Genomic DNA, 12731 nt, shown 5'->3' with positions numbered 1-12731 from the left:
GCTATAAACAAGCAGAAATGCAAAACCTGTTTTTCCTGGTGTATCTCAGTAAAACCTAAACAATTCAAGAATCTCTCTTTGATCTAGGAGTCTTTAATTAAAAAGCCATTTTGCATATCCACTCCTTCATCCAGCATTTCTCATGCTGTAGGCTTGTGAGGCAGGTACAAATTATTATCCATGTGCTACAGACAAAAGAGTAGAGTTAAATTCTTGTTTTAATAATTCAAATGGAAAAGAAGCTGGTATCAAATGGTGTGATTTTAATGCCATTTCCGCTTATTGCTACAGTCCTAGGAGTTCTAAAACACTTCAAATTCTATTGTAAATTTAAAAGAAGAAACAAATAAAGTAAAATGGCAGATGTAGATGGCATTCATGCCTTAACCTTCAGTTGACAAGTTTCAGGAACATTTTTGTGTCTCTATCCTTAATATTTATTATGGATAATATATATTCTGATGGTATTATCTTTTATCTGCCCACAAGTAAATAACACGTGGCATGCTGCAGAGAAGATACAAATTTTGTAACGCATAGAAAAGGTTTACTTGTCATCAAAACAATTTAAGTGGAATCTCCGTGTTGGTGGGCAGATCTTCCCTGCACTCACGGGATTAGAGAATTTGGGGGCTTAAAGTACCATGGATGGTTCAGGGTTTGCTGGGTTCTCTCACATCTTAACTGAAGAATACTGAATTTGAGCCTTTAATGAAAGATATGTTCAGATTTCACTGGGTTTTGGAAAATGAATGCATATATATTTACAAGGACAAAGCAAGAAGCAAAAGGAATCCTGGGATTTAAGGCCTGCACTTTATGTTTTCTATGTATTTTTGCTTGTTTTCTGTAATGTAAGATTGGCCAGTATAGGTAAATTTGGTGGATTTGATTTTAAATCTTAATTGAAAATTGTTTAAAATGCAAAACCGTGCTGTGTCTGCTTTCTTGACCACTGGGTTCTGCTGTTTGCCATACGGCGTCTCTGGTGTGACAGTCATGCCAGCCTGAACCTTCCATGTCCTGGGGAAAGTTTATTCTCTGTAATCACCATAATGCCATAGAACAGTTGGTTTGTCAAACCCAACTTCTTTCATCTTGGATGCTTGCTCTTTTCTGTTTACACAAGGAAGGAAAAAATATATCTCTGATTAGTTCTTGCTAAGGAGAATCCTTGGGTAAGATTTCTGTTAATTTAGAATAAAGTTTGACCTAAGCAGAAAATATACCTTGATACATTACCTTCTCAGCTGCGACAGAAATGATCAAGGCTACTAATTTAATTAGGAATTCAAGCAGCCTCCCAAACATCTGTTGATTTTTTTTACAGATATTTCAGTGCTTTGTCAATGGATTTAGCCCATGAGATGCAGTAAAGTGTGGAGCTTCAGACTTCTTACCTGATCAGCATTGCCAGTGAGACTGACAGGTGAAAATTTCTGTTTTTAAGTCTCAGCTATCGTACAATTACCTTAGCAAGTCATTAGGTTTGTATCTTCAACCATGGGGAGAATGTGCCCAAATATTTGTTCTCCTCTAAATCTTCTCCTTCCTAGTTAAAGCAAAAGAACCTGCTGATCTCCCAATGTCTTCCCCAAGCAGTCAGACTGAAGTGGCAAATTTCTGTTTTGTTCCCTCAATAGCCTTTCAGGGTGACCTCTTTACAGTTAACAATATGATTTTGAAGTCTTCTAAATTGTCTTTCACATGAAAATCCAGAGTTTTGTAATGTTAATGGATCAATCCTTTCATGATAAATATTACGCATTACTCTCAGATAAAAGGGAGTCAAACAGTTGCCCAAGATCACACAAGTCACCCACGATTCAGTTGGCACTAGAACTGACTGCACCAGCCCTCTACACACATACATAGCAGACATCCACCGACTGTGAGCGCCAGTACCTCACAGAGAGTTTGAGGCTGGCTGAACTGACTCAAACCTAGGAGAAAGCTAATTATGCCTGACAGTCTTTGGCTGACATTCTTTTCAATTAGACTTTTTATGTGTACTCCTCTACACGTACATATGAGTAAATGCATACATACTTCTGCTCTTTAAGCAGTTATAACAATATGCAGGTCAACACAGTAGTACTAAACAAATGAAACCACTAAAGGAAAAAAATGAACAAAAGAGACGGTCAATTTTGAGGAAAGCTAATTATGTAAAACATTAGCTGATAGAAATCAAAAGAACATTTTTGTCTTCAAGCCAATATTTTTTGCTGTTTCAAATTTGCCATTAAATATTGCTCAGTATAAACTTTTTGCTGACCAGGCTAGGCACAAATATTCAAGAACTCTGAGCCAACTCCCATGGCACTGACACAGGAATCTAGTGATAGCATCAGGGTACTGCAAGATGAGGAGCATCATTTTACTTCCAACTGGATGGGCCAACGGGGACTGCAAATGCTGCAAAGAAAACATGCTCAGATCCTGTGAAAGGGAACACCTTGCTTGTTGGGAGACCCTATGACTCTATTAGTGGCATAAATGTTGTCTTCAATTAGATGACTAAGTCTGCTGACTGCAGAGGTTTTGAGAACAGTAATATGGTAGACCCCAGGACAGCTGTGCCACAGAAACGCGAAGGTATTCTGTCTTTGGATGAGTTCTATCTAGTTCCTAACAATTACAGGCTGGGGTATATCAAAGTCCTGAATTTGGAAGAAGTAAAGTACATTTTAGAGTGTTCTCTGAAATTGGTAATTATAGGACGTGGCATGTCTCACAAGTGGGAAGACAACAGTGTTCATATAAATGATCAGAAAATATATTGTTTCCAGTATAAGCTTCAAATATTAAGCTTGTTTGTTGCTTTTCTTTTGCTTTGCTTTGCAAGCACATTACATAGATATCAGAGGCAGACAAAGGTTGGTCAGTTGAACCCAGTTCCAGTTTTTGCTCCAGTATCAATTCTCTTGGACTTTGGGGTACTTGGTTCCCCAAGGACAAAAGCAGTGAAAATAACCCATACCATGATGAAAAGTGTGCTAGTGTACTCTGTTTTACAATGTACTCTGCATTGTAGCATATACATTCTTACACACTGATAACAGTTAGATTTTGCACAGCCACTAGCTGCTAAACCTATTCTCATCAATTTTCTCTTAAGATACAATGCTGATTTCATTAAATTTGAATACATTTTTAATTTTTGTCAGTGTACAGGAACTATCAGTTAAACGGCAGGACATGTAATAGCTGAAATTCAGAAACTGTGCTGTAGATACAAAATTATACAGGTTAACTATAATAACTGTCCTTGTAATTAATTAATGCTTATAATTAGTTATCAGAGGAGATTTTTTCATTTAAACTTAGCCTGTTTTATAAATTCCAGCACTACTTCTTCTGAGAATTGATCCAGACAGGGTAGATCCCAGGTATTTCAGATATCTCCTGCTGTCACTTTATATTATTTTAGCACTCGAGTTGGTACTCAGAGAATGATTGATGAATTTGGAGTCTACGACACCTTTAAACATATGGCCAATTCTCTGTGGGGAGCCTCCAGGATGCTAAGGCCCTCTTGTGCTGAGCAAAAATAGAAGGCTTAATGTAAGCAGAATGAAGAAGTCCCAAGGCCTGATTCTGGCCTCTGTATCTTACGGCAGTCTTCTCTCAGGCCCTGACAAGGCAACAGATTACAGATCACAGCATATTATCAAAATGCAAAATGATTTTAATGGGCCATGGTTTCTGTTGCAAAAGACATTCAAATAGGTTTTCACAACTACCAGGAAGTTTATCTGCAGGTTAATCATAATCAGAAAATATTGTCTCACCACTAATCCCTGAAAATGTCTCTGTTGAGATAACTCTTATCTTCCATTACCCATAACAAAGATAACAATATGTTTCCCTTTCATGAATAGTGAAATGCTAAGATGAACTCTGAGAGTTTTCAGAGCAATAACACCCTCCAGACTAGCTTGTTGTTTTGGTAAAATGGTCTCCCATAATTTACGTCCCACTTCATAAAAACATTGCCATATATTCTAACTCTGTTAATGGAAGTAAAAATATCAGTTACATTTGGTTTTGAATTTGCTCTAGCCTCTCCTGCATCCACACATAAGGCAGCTTCTGGTGAGTATCTTCAGATTTGAGTCAGAAAGCTGGAAAATCAAACCTAGACAAACAGAATAAGAGATCAGAAACAGATGAATAAGATTGATGATGTCAGCCATGTTCTATGGTATGTGTCTCGAGAAAGTAAGGTGTGAACAGATATGGAACTTTGGGAATTGTCTTCTAAAACAGATTCTTTGCATTGAGGAAAACAATGGGAGAAAGAAGGAATGTGTATTCTGGGTGCCTTTCATTGAAAAACAGAGATCGATGCCTATGAAGAGGGTGGGTATCCAGAAAACTGCATTATTCTGATATATTCTAAGTTAGACATAGACACGAACTATGTCCAACTTCCCATCTGAGTTCTAGTCACTGTTTAGTTGGTTAGCCAGTTAAGTGCAGGATTGCTGCTGAAAAAGGATGTAGTATAATCCTCCCATGATAGGAAAGGGTAGAGACAGGTTAGTGGAAGCTGGTTACCTCCACCCCTTAGGCATTCATTTGTGATTGAGAAATCTCCAACTGCTGCCTAACTGACAGATCCTCTGGTGGAATGCTGAAGGGAAGTGTGCATGATCAAGATGAACAATGATTTTGAGATCATTGAGCAGAATAAACTGCCTGTGAACCCAAGAGCTAAAGGTGGAATCAATAATATTGCAAACTTAACAGCACAGTGACACCAAGGGCATGCAATTCTACAACAAAACATTTCCTGATGGTCCAGGAGTGCTGTTGCTTCTTTACAGCCAGAAGAATTTGGATGCTGCATTTTCAGGAAAGGTTATAGGACTCTCCTTATATAGTTGTTTATGGAGCTATTCTTCCATGCTAGGATGCTGGATGTCTCTGCAGCACTTTCAACAATGTCCAATTTTTTTATTTTTTTCTCACATGCCAATGTTCTCAAATAAATCCAACAAAAGGTGTAAAGTAAGCAGCCCATCCCTTCAGATCTTTAATTTTAACCACATTTTAGGCAAAACTTACATAAATGCCCTGTGATGAACATTTCAGTTGATGCATTAGTATTGCCATTCAGACAAAAGTTATTAACTCAAATACATGTGGCCAGTTAGTTTCCAGCACAGAAAGATTATTTTTGTTTTAAAATAACCCAAAGCAGTGACTGATCATGTATTCTGCTAGCAAAGGGTAGTGGACCTGCAGTGGCTATGTACAACAAACAGGTACTGAACCTTAGTGGCGAATGATCACAGATAATCAGAGAAAGACTGAGTATTTGAAAACAAACTGTACTGAAAAAGCAGGGTATTACTGCTTGATAATTCCTCCATTCTCATACTAATCTATGCTTTAATTAATTCAGGCATCCAGAATAGCATGTCCAGGAAATGCATAATTCTAACCACCTCTGCTAAACGCCAGCTTTTCAGAGGAGCTGCCTGCTACTCTTACCTCTTTCCTCACAAATGCTGGAGTGAGAAGCTGATTGCGATGGGTGACTGGCCAGCATCATTTTGCACAACAGGAGCTAAACAGGAGGAAAGCAGAGTGAGCTTATGAGCACACGTGCAAAGGTGAATCAGCTTTTAAAGACAAAAATTATTTTGTTTTTAAAGAGGAAGACTGCAGTACCACCTGGAGAGCTGGAACAGGCTTGTCCCTGACCTAAGGTTCTGCACTGAGAATCACTGACACTTGCTGAATGTAGTACTCTGGATGCAAATGTTCTTCACTGGTGCAATATGTTATGACTCTATCACTCACCTTGAAAGAGGAGACTAAAAATGCTTTGATAAATGATTTGAAACATTGCCCAGTTTCACCAGCTTTGTTCTTCTGAGTGTTTGTACCTCTTGCTTCAGCTGCAAAGCTATTTCATCATGTCCTAAAACAATGCTTTGCAGAGAACTGCAGTATATCAACCTATAAACTGAAGCACATTGGTCTACCCAGCCAATAGAGAGTGTAGTCTTAACAGAAAGCACTTTTTTCCTTTTGTGGCCAAACATTACAACATAGCACATTTACGTAGCACTGTATTACCTTTACTTCCTAAAGGCATGTTTGATGCTGTCTCAGGATTTCTTTTTGCCTTTGTAGCGCAGGCTGGCAGAGCAAAGCTTTTCTTGTATCATTCTTTTCTTATGGCAATGATTTCACACTCCTTACACTTGGATGCCAGAGCACCACTCTTACCCTCCTCTAAGGCTTGGCTTCTCCTGGATCTCACCGTTCGGTACTCTAGTGACTTCTGGTGCCATTTACAGTAATCAGACTGCTCAGTGAGTTCTCTCCAGCTGTAGGTTAACACTTTCACAAGTCCCTGTGGGAAACCAATCTCATACCTAGTTCTTGTAACATGTTGGCAGCTGCAGACTTATTCAACGTTCAGTGGCGAGTCCTTATCTGCCTGTGGGATCTGAGATGCTTGGGAGATCTTTGGTTTTGAGTCCTCTTTAGTGCTTTTACACAGAGAATGACAAGATATTTGACACAAGACTGGATATTTTTCTTTTCGTGTATCATAATATAAGAAACCATCTTCTTGCCTTTCTGTATGTCCTTGTACAGATGGGATTCCTGCTTTTAATCAGGCTGAGGAAAAAAAACACAGCTGTATCATTCAGTGAGAGCAGTAACAGCTAAAGAACACACAAAGCACAGACCTGATAGTTTTGCTGCCTCAAACATATGTGGACAAGCTGCCAGTGTCCCTCTGACAGTTGAGACTGAGCTACATTTCCTCCCAAGGAAGGCACATCTAGATCAAGCTCAGAAGTATCTGCACAGAGCAGCATGAGGCAATTTAGTGCAGCCATCACCAGCGAGCATCTGCGCTGACAGTGTATGCTTAGGACTGTGCCTGCTGAAATGCAGTGTAATATAACACGGTGATTGATTTCCTCTCTCCTATGTAAAATGATTTGTTCTTGCCTTAGTAAAAAGAAAATCAAATACATACAAGACTTCGCTTGCTTAGAAGTGACATGCAGTGGACATTTAGCTTTTAGATGTAATGAAACATTGAATGTCTAAAGGAGTCTTTTTCAGTAACTGCTGATTCTACATACCCCTTTTTGTGTTTTGTTTTGTGTGTTTTTTGTTTTTTTTTTTTTTTGTTTTCTTTTTTTTCAATTCAGGAATTCAGATCTTCCATGGTTATGAGAGGACCATCTTTATTTGAAACTGTGGCAGCTAATTAGAGGATAGGCAATGTGGAAAATCTATTAACAAGCTTTAGGAATTTTTAAATGTAAAATGCAAAGGAAGTTTACAAAATGTCTTAGTCCTCAGGCCTCTAAATGCACACAAGCTTAGCTACAGCCACATGGTTACCCCCTCCAGTTTCAATAGCAGCTTCTTTCACTATTCTAGTTGACTGCATACAAATGTGTTCATGGACTAAAACAGCCTGAAGTAAATTTTTGAAATCTGAATTTCAAAAGCAAGCCAGGCAAAGCAAGGTATGAAGGCAGAGGCTGTGTTTTTCTTAGTTCAGTTTTCATAACTGAAAAAGAATGACAAACTTTGTGGAAGATACCTAATCAAAGATATTACTTCTTACAAAACCGCTGTTGTCTACAATCTTAGATGCTCATGGCTTTAGCAAAGTGCTGCCAGAAAAGTGCCATGGCCATTCAAGGGGATAGACCTCAGTGAAAAAAAATCCAATATTTTTGTTATTTTGCTATTTCTGGTAATATTATTCTCTAAGTAAAATTTTCTTCCTAGCTGCTCAACTTCTACTCTCTTCTCTTAAATACCAGGGTTTCATTGGATCTTTACAATTCCTAAGCTCGCACAGTGCAGGAAAAAAAAAGATATTTTTAAATTCTTTTTTCCATGACTTTTTAATTTTTCATTATTTTCTCTTTACAGACTTTTAGAAGCCTGTGTATGAAATAGGTTAAAAACCCCATCAGTTTCTTCTAATCCTTCTCTAACTCTTGTCACCTTGCTAAGTGTCAGCCAGCAACTGCACACAGACAAACATAAAACTAATAGCTAGTTCTGAAGCGGTTTCCGAGACATCATGAAGCATCAGTAATAAAAAGGCTAAAAAGCTGATAAGACACAACTGAAAATGGAGATAGTAATGTACTTGCTAGCAAGCCAGCAGTGGTGATTACCCAACAGTATTTTTTATATCAAATTAAGAAGATTCCACCTCTGTCATCCCTGTCTCTTTATCTCCTTGTCGGAACAAAAAGAACATTTTAAAGTAAGTGTGCTGAAAAATGAATTTAAAACCCAGTTGTCCGAGAGAGTCATAGCCCTGAGGAATGCTGTGGACAAGGGCTCACGCTACATTAGTCAGGACATGTGAACTTAATGAAATCTGCAGAACTCTGCACCCAGCAATGTGTTGTCCAGTCCATTGCAAAACAATAGAACAAGGCCATTATGTGGTATTCTTAGCCAAGTGTTCCGTATGTTAAATATATTAAACTCATGAACTGTTGGCAGCAGAAATGAACATTAGGTACCAAATCTCAGAGAGTCAGGGGTACCTATAGGACACAGTCACCTTCCCACTTGTCCCCCTTTGCTCTCACTGCATAGCAGGGTGCCACCCCTGGTAACACGCCTTCCCCATCCATCCCATTCTGCCCTGACCACATCTACCTCAGGATTCCTGTCCGTGTCTTCCATGAAAAACTAGTGGGCAGAAACTTCCCACCACTACTGGCACAACACCTTTACCTGGGAGTAAAGCTTACAGGATGAGGATGTGCAGTGAGCACACTGAAATATGAGGACAGTTCTTCTGGTATCTGCTTACCCCTCTCTTTCGTTCTAGCTTTCATCTACAACAAAACAAATGTTTCCATTTTAACATTGGAGGATGTATGAAGGGGAAAAGGGAAGTAGAAGAATATCCTAGCAATTATAGAAAATACCTAGTCAAAAAATATACAGGTCCTGCCTCCAGCGCTGCTGCTGTAAGTATTGGTTCCATTACTTCCTAGATGAGGAGGGGGTGGAGCACCCCCCAGGAAGATAGGTATGTCAGCAGGCTGTGAAAAATAAAGTGTTTATGTTTTTTTACACTAACAGTGAAGCCATTATTTTCTATGTGACGCCTTGAAAATCTGCTTCAAATATTATTGGAAACACCACTGTATGAATGGGCATACAGTCATAGGTCAGGGGATTAAATTGTATGAAGTTGATTACAAAACTGAGGAACCAAGTATCAGTTTTTGCTTATTTAGATTCACACCACTCCAAACTAGTGTCTTCATGAGACATGGCCTACTGTTACTTCATAGGGTAGATAACGTCTCAGCTAATGTGTTATCTGAAAAAGAAGGCTGCTTTCATCTGGAGGTATGACCCGGTGACTGTCATCAAATAGGCTTTTATTCAAAAAAGGTTTTTTATGACTCTATCATAAATATAAAAAATGGATTTCAAAGATACCACTGTAGTGACCTCTTACGCTGTGCAACCTTCCATCCTCTACCAAAATCGCACAAAGGCACAGAGATCTGCAGCCGGGGCATCCCTCACTGTAGCACCACCTAACACACATCTCTCTCTGCATGCCTATCGCAATAGCTCCTTATCACAGAAATGTAATAAATCTTTTGCAAACACAGGTCCAGGCAACAGATTGTTCTGTTCATGTGAAACTTCTCATTTATAAGCAATTCTTTAAAAAATGAGCTTCAGAGGAGGCAATAAACTGACTTATTTTTGTATTTCACGGCATACATCTATTCAGGCAAACTGAAGAGCATGTGCTATGTCACGGTCTGAGTGCACAAACAAGCGTCTGTGATTCTGAAGGCAGCTTTAAGGAGTAAGGCAGATGAACTTTGCTTCTTTTCAGAAGCACTCATTGCATCCTTTGAAAAGCTGTCCTCTCAAGGACGTTGATGTTGTGACGCTATCTGATGCATGCCAGGATGTTTGGATTATGGCTGACAGACTGTAATCAAACTGATGGAAAAAAAAAGGCGGTAATTAAACTGATGGAAAAAATGGAAATCACCATGGGATGCGAAAGAACTCCACAGCAAACAGTGTTAATGGGAATTATTCATCTGCTTTTGCCACATTTAACTTTGATTGAGGTACTTCATCTAGGTTTGAGAGAAGGAGTGGTTTCAGAATGAAGGATGCCCTTTATCCTGCTCATGCTAAGGAAAACACTGGTGACAGCTGTCATTCCCACAGTAAAGGCTACGAATGACGGCAGAGGAAGTACAACTGCCTTCAGCAATTGGTGAGGAGGGAGTAGTTTGCCTTCTAGAGTTTACAAGTTTTTTTGCTCTCATTCAAGAAACATTTTTCTTTGCTTCCATCCAGCCTTTAGGCCTGATATTAAACCCTGACTCAGAAAGATTGTCCCATTGGCTTCAGTGCATTTTTAGAGTTGAGTAAGGACTATGAGTTTTCGCCCTAAGCTAGGAAGAAGAGTATTAAAGTGTTGTAAACACATAAATAATGGCTTTGGCCCCAGAAATACAAACAGAAAAACAAACATCACCTCCCAATGTTCCAACACTTCTTGGGACTGATGTAGGCCACTTACTGCCTAAATCCTCCTTCCTCCCCCTCCTTTCAGGATTAACCTGCAGCTGTCAGAGACAACCAACTCCCCCACTCTATTCCATGCCATTTCTTGGCATACACATACTACAGCTTGGAAAAAACAACAACAGCAAATAAACAATAAAGGATAACATAACGTACTCTGAAAGAGGCCTTTTCCTGCAGATCATAACTTCTTTTGCTAGGAAAATGGTGCAATGGGAGCTGCTTCCCCAGAAGAAAAAGAATAGGAGGTGAGCCTCTGTGTTGCCTTTCAGGACAGTGTTTCAACTCCTGCTGCTTAGTTACCACAGGTTTTGGACTGCACTCAGCCCTTCCCTTGATTCCCCAGCCACTGCCTGCCTGCCTGGTTTAAAAAATAAATAAATAAAAATGAATAGCTACTGTTTGAAAACAAACAAAAAAATCAGTATCTTTCTCCAGCTAAAATAGCTTTCATGCACCTCTTCTGGCTGACTACCTGTCTGATACTGTCTTTCTATCGTGCTGGCTGGTATAGAATGAAACTGGAAAATGAAGCATTCGTTAATATAAAGCATATTAAGTGCTAGGATCAGCTGACTGGCAGTAATGGAAGCAGAAAAATTTCCAAACTGGTAAGGGCACCACAAGATATGGTGCTCTTCTCCTGGCTTCTAAGAGACCAGGTTCTCTTAGTGGGGAATGTGTTGTCCAGTTGTCAGTTTGTTCTTGCTAATGCTCACTTTGTTAATGCAGCCAGTCCTTCTTCAAATTGCCTTTTTTTTTTTTTTTTTTTCCATACAGCATTCCCCTTTTTGCATATTGGTTGTCATGCAATTATCCTGCTGGATATGTGTACTCTGGTACAGAGAGCACAGCGTTAACTCCGGGACTGGACACAGCGTAGCCTGGAAGGTGTTTTACTTTGCTCTGTCCAACGTGCCCTCTCCTCTGCCATGGAGTGCTCCTGGGTCCACCCACAGCACTTGGTGTATGCAGTCGAGCTGCAGAGAGACACTGCAAATCCTGCCGCTCAGACAAACTCTGGCAGCAGCCAGCAGCCAACTGCGCCCACATGACTACAGCACAAGCCATCCCTCGCTCTGCTGGGGCATCGCAGTGATTATGAATGGTGCTGGACTCATTCTGGGGAGGAGTGAAACAAGCCCCTGGGAAACCTGGCTCCATTAATTCAGCTGATCACGTTAAAAAAAATATGTGCTTGTTGCCCCAAGGCTTTAATGAACATTTTTCCTCTGATGTCCTTACTTCCGGACGTCACGTCTGTAGCCTGTGCATGAGATGTGCTCTCTCACCTGCTCTATTTTACCTCTGCCTATCTCTGGCCAGCATGTCTAACGAATTCCCTGGGATTCTGTAGACTATGTGACCACCTTTATCTGTGACTTCGGTTCTATAATCAACAAAATCCATGGCCTGGTGACTTTCTGTTTCAGCATGTACCAGAGCAAACGGACCAGGAGCACAGAGTAGTATTCTCTCCTTCCAGCTGACAGAAGCACCCATAGGGATATAGTAAGGGGTAAGAGGAACAGCCTGGTACGTATCAGACTGGCTCGGTGCTGTGACCACTTCCCTGGGGAGCCTGTTCCAGTGCCGACCGCCCTCTCGGTGAAGAGCCTTTTCCTAATACCCAATCCAAACCTTGATGGCTCTCTTCATCAGCCTCAGACCACGTTAAATCTGACTGTAGCGGGGACAACAGCAGCGAAGTGTTAGATAACATTTAAATAACTCCCTGTGCCCGGCTGCACGCATCCACGCTTGAGTGCTCTCGCAAGCAAAAGCACCAGAGAACATGCTGCTGTGACCCTGCACAGCCTGGCATGGAGCTCCTCTGGTCAGCACTGGAGCTTCAGCCTCATCTTTGGAAGCGGTGAGGGAAAAACAGAGGCGAACAGCTGGTCACAGCGAGGCCGAGGGGGGAGAATTTGTGCCTCAGCAAGGCACTACCGCTATTCCCAAGCCAAGACCTGGATGCAAAAGCCTTTTAAACCACCTCTGTGCAGGATAAGGCCCATTCATGACCTTTATGTGTTATAAATTATCCTGACACTATGTTATACCACGCACTGTAAATACAGCTAGAGCAACAGTCGTTAAGATGTACTAGTAAGGAAGAAAAAAGAACTGTATTT

At 40.3% G+C, this 12731-nt stretch overlaps 1 long non-coding RNA gene across 2 annotated transcripts; it reads right to left on the bottom strand.

Moving 5' to 3' along the window:
* Positions 1 to 3335: 3335 nt before the first annotated feature.
* Positions 3336 to 10882, bottom strand: LOC118172843. Of its 2 annotated transcripts, XR_004753878.1 has the most exons (4): positions 10753 to 10865; positions 5503 to 5578; positions 4043 to 4141; positions 3336 to 3543 (listed from the first exon to the last, which is right to left on the bottom strand). It is a non-coding gene; the product is annotated as an uncharacterized LOC118172843 (long non-coding RNA). The 2 variants fall into 2 exon arrangements; XR_004753879.1 differs by lacking the exon at positions 5503 to 5578 and having other exon boundaries at positions 10753 to 10882.
* Positions 10883 to 12731: the final 1849 nt, after the last annotated feature.

Source organism: Oxyura jamaicensis, chromosome 1, assembly GCF_011077185.1.
Source record: "Oxyura jamaicensis isolate SHBP4307 breed ruddy duck chromosome 1, BPBGC_Ojam_1.0, whole genome shotgun sequence".
Classification (NCBI taxonomy): Eukaryota; Metazoa; Chordata; class Aves; order Anseriformes; family Anatidae; genus Oxyura; species Oxyura jamaicensis.
This window is presented reverse-complemented; position numbering and strand designations above follow the sequence as displayed.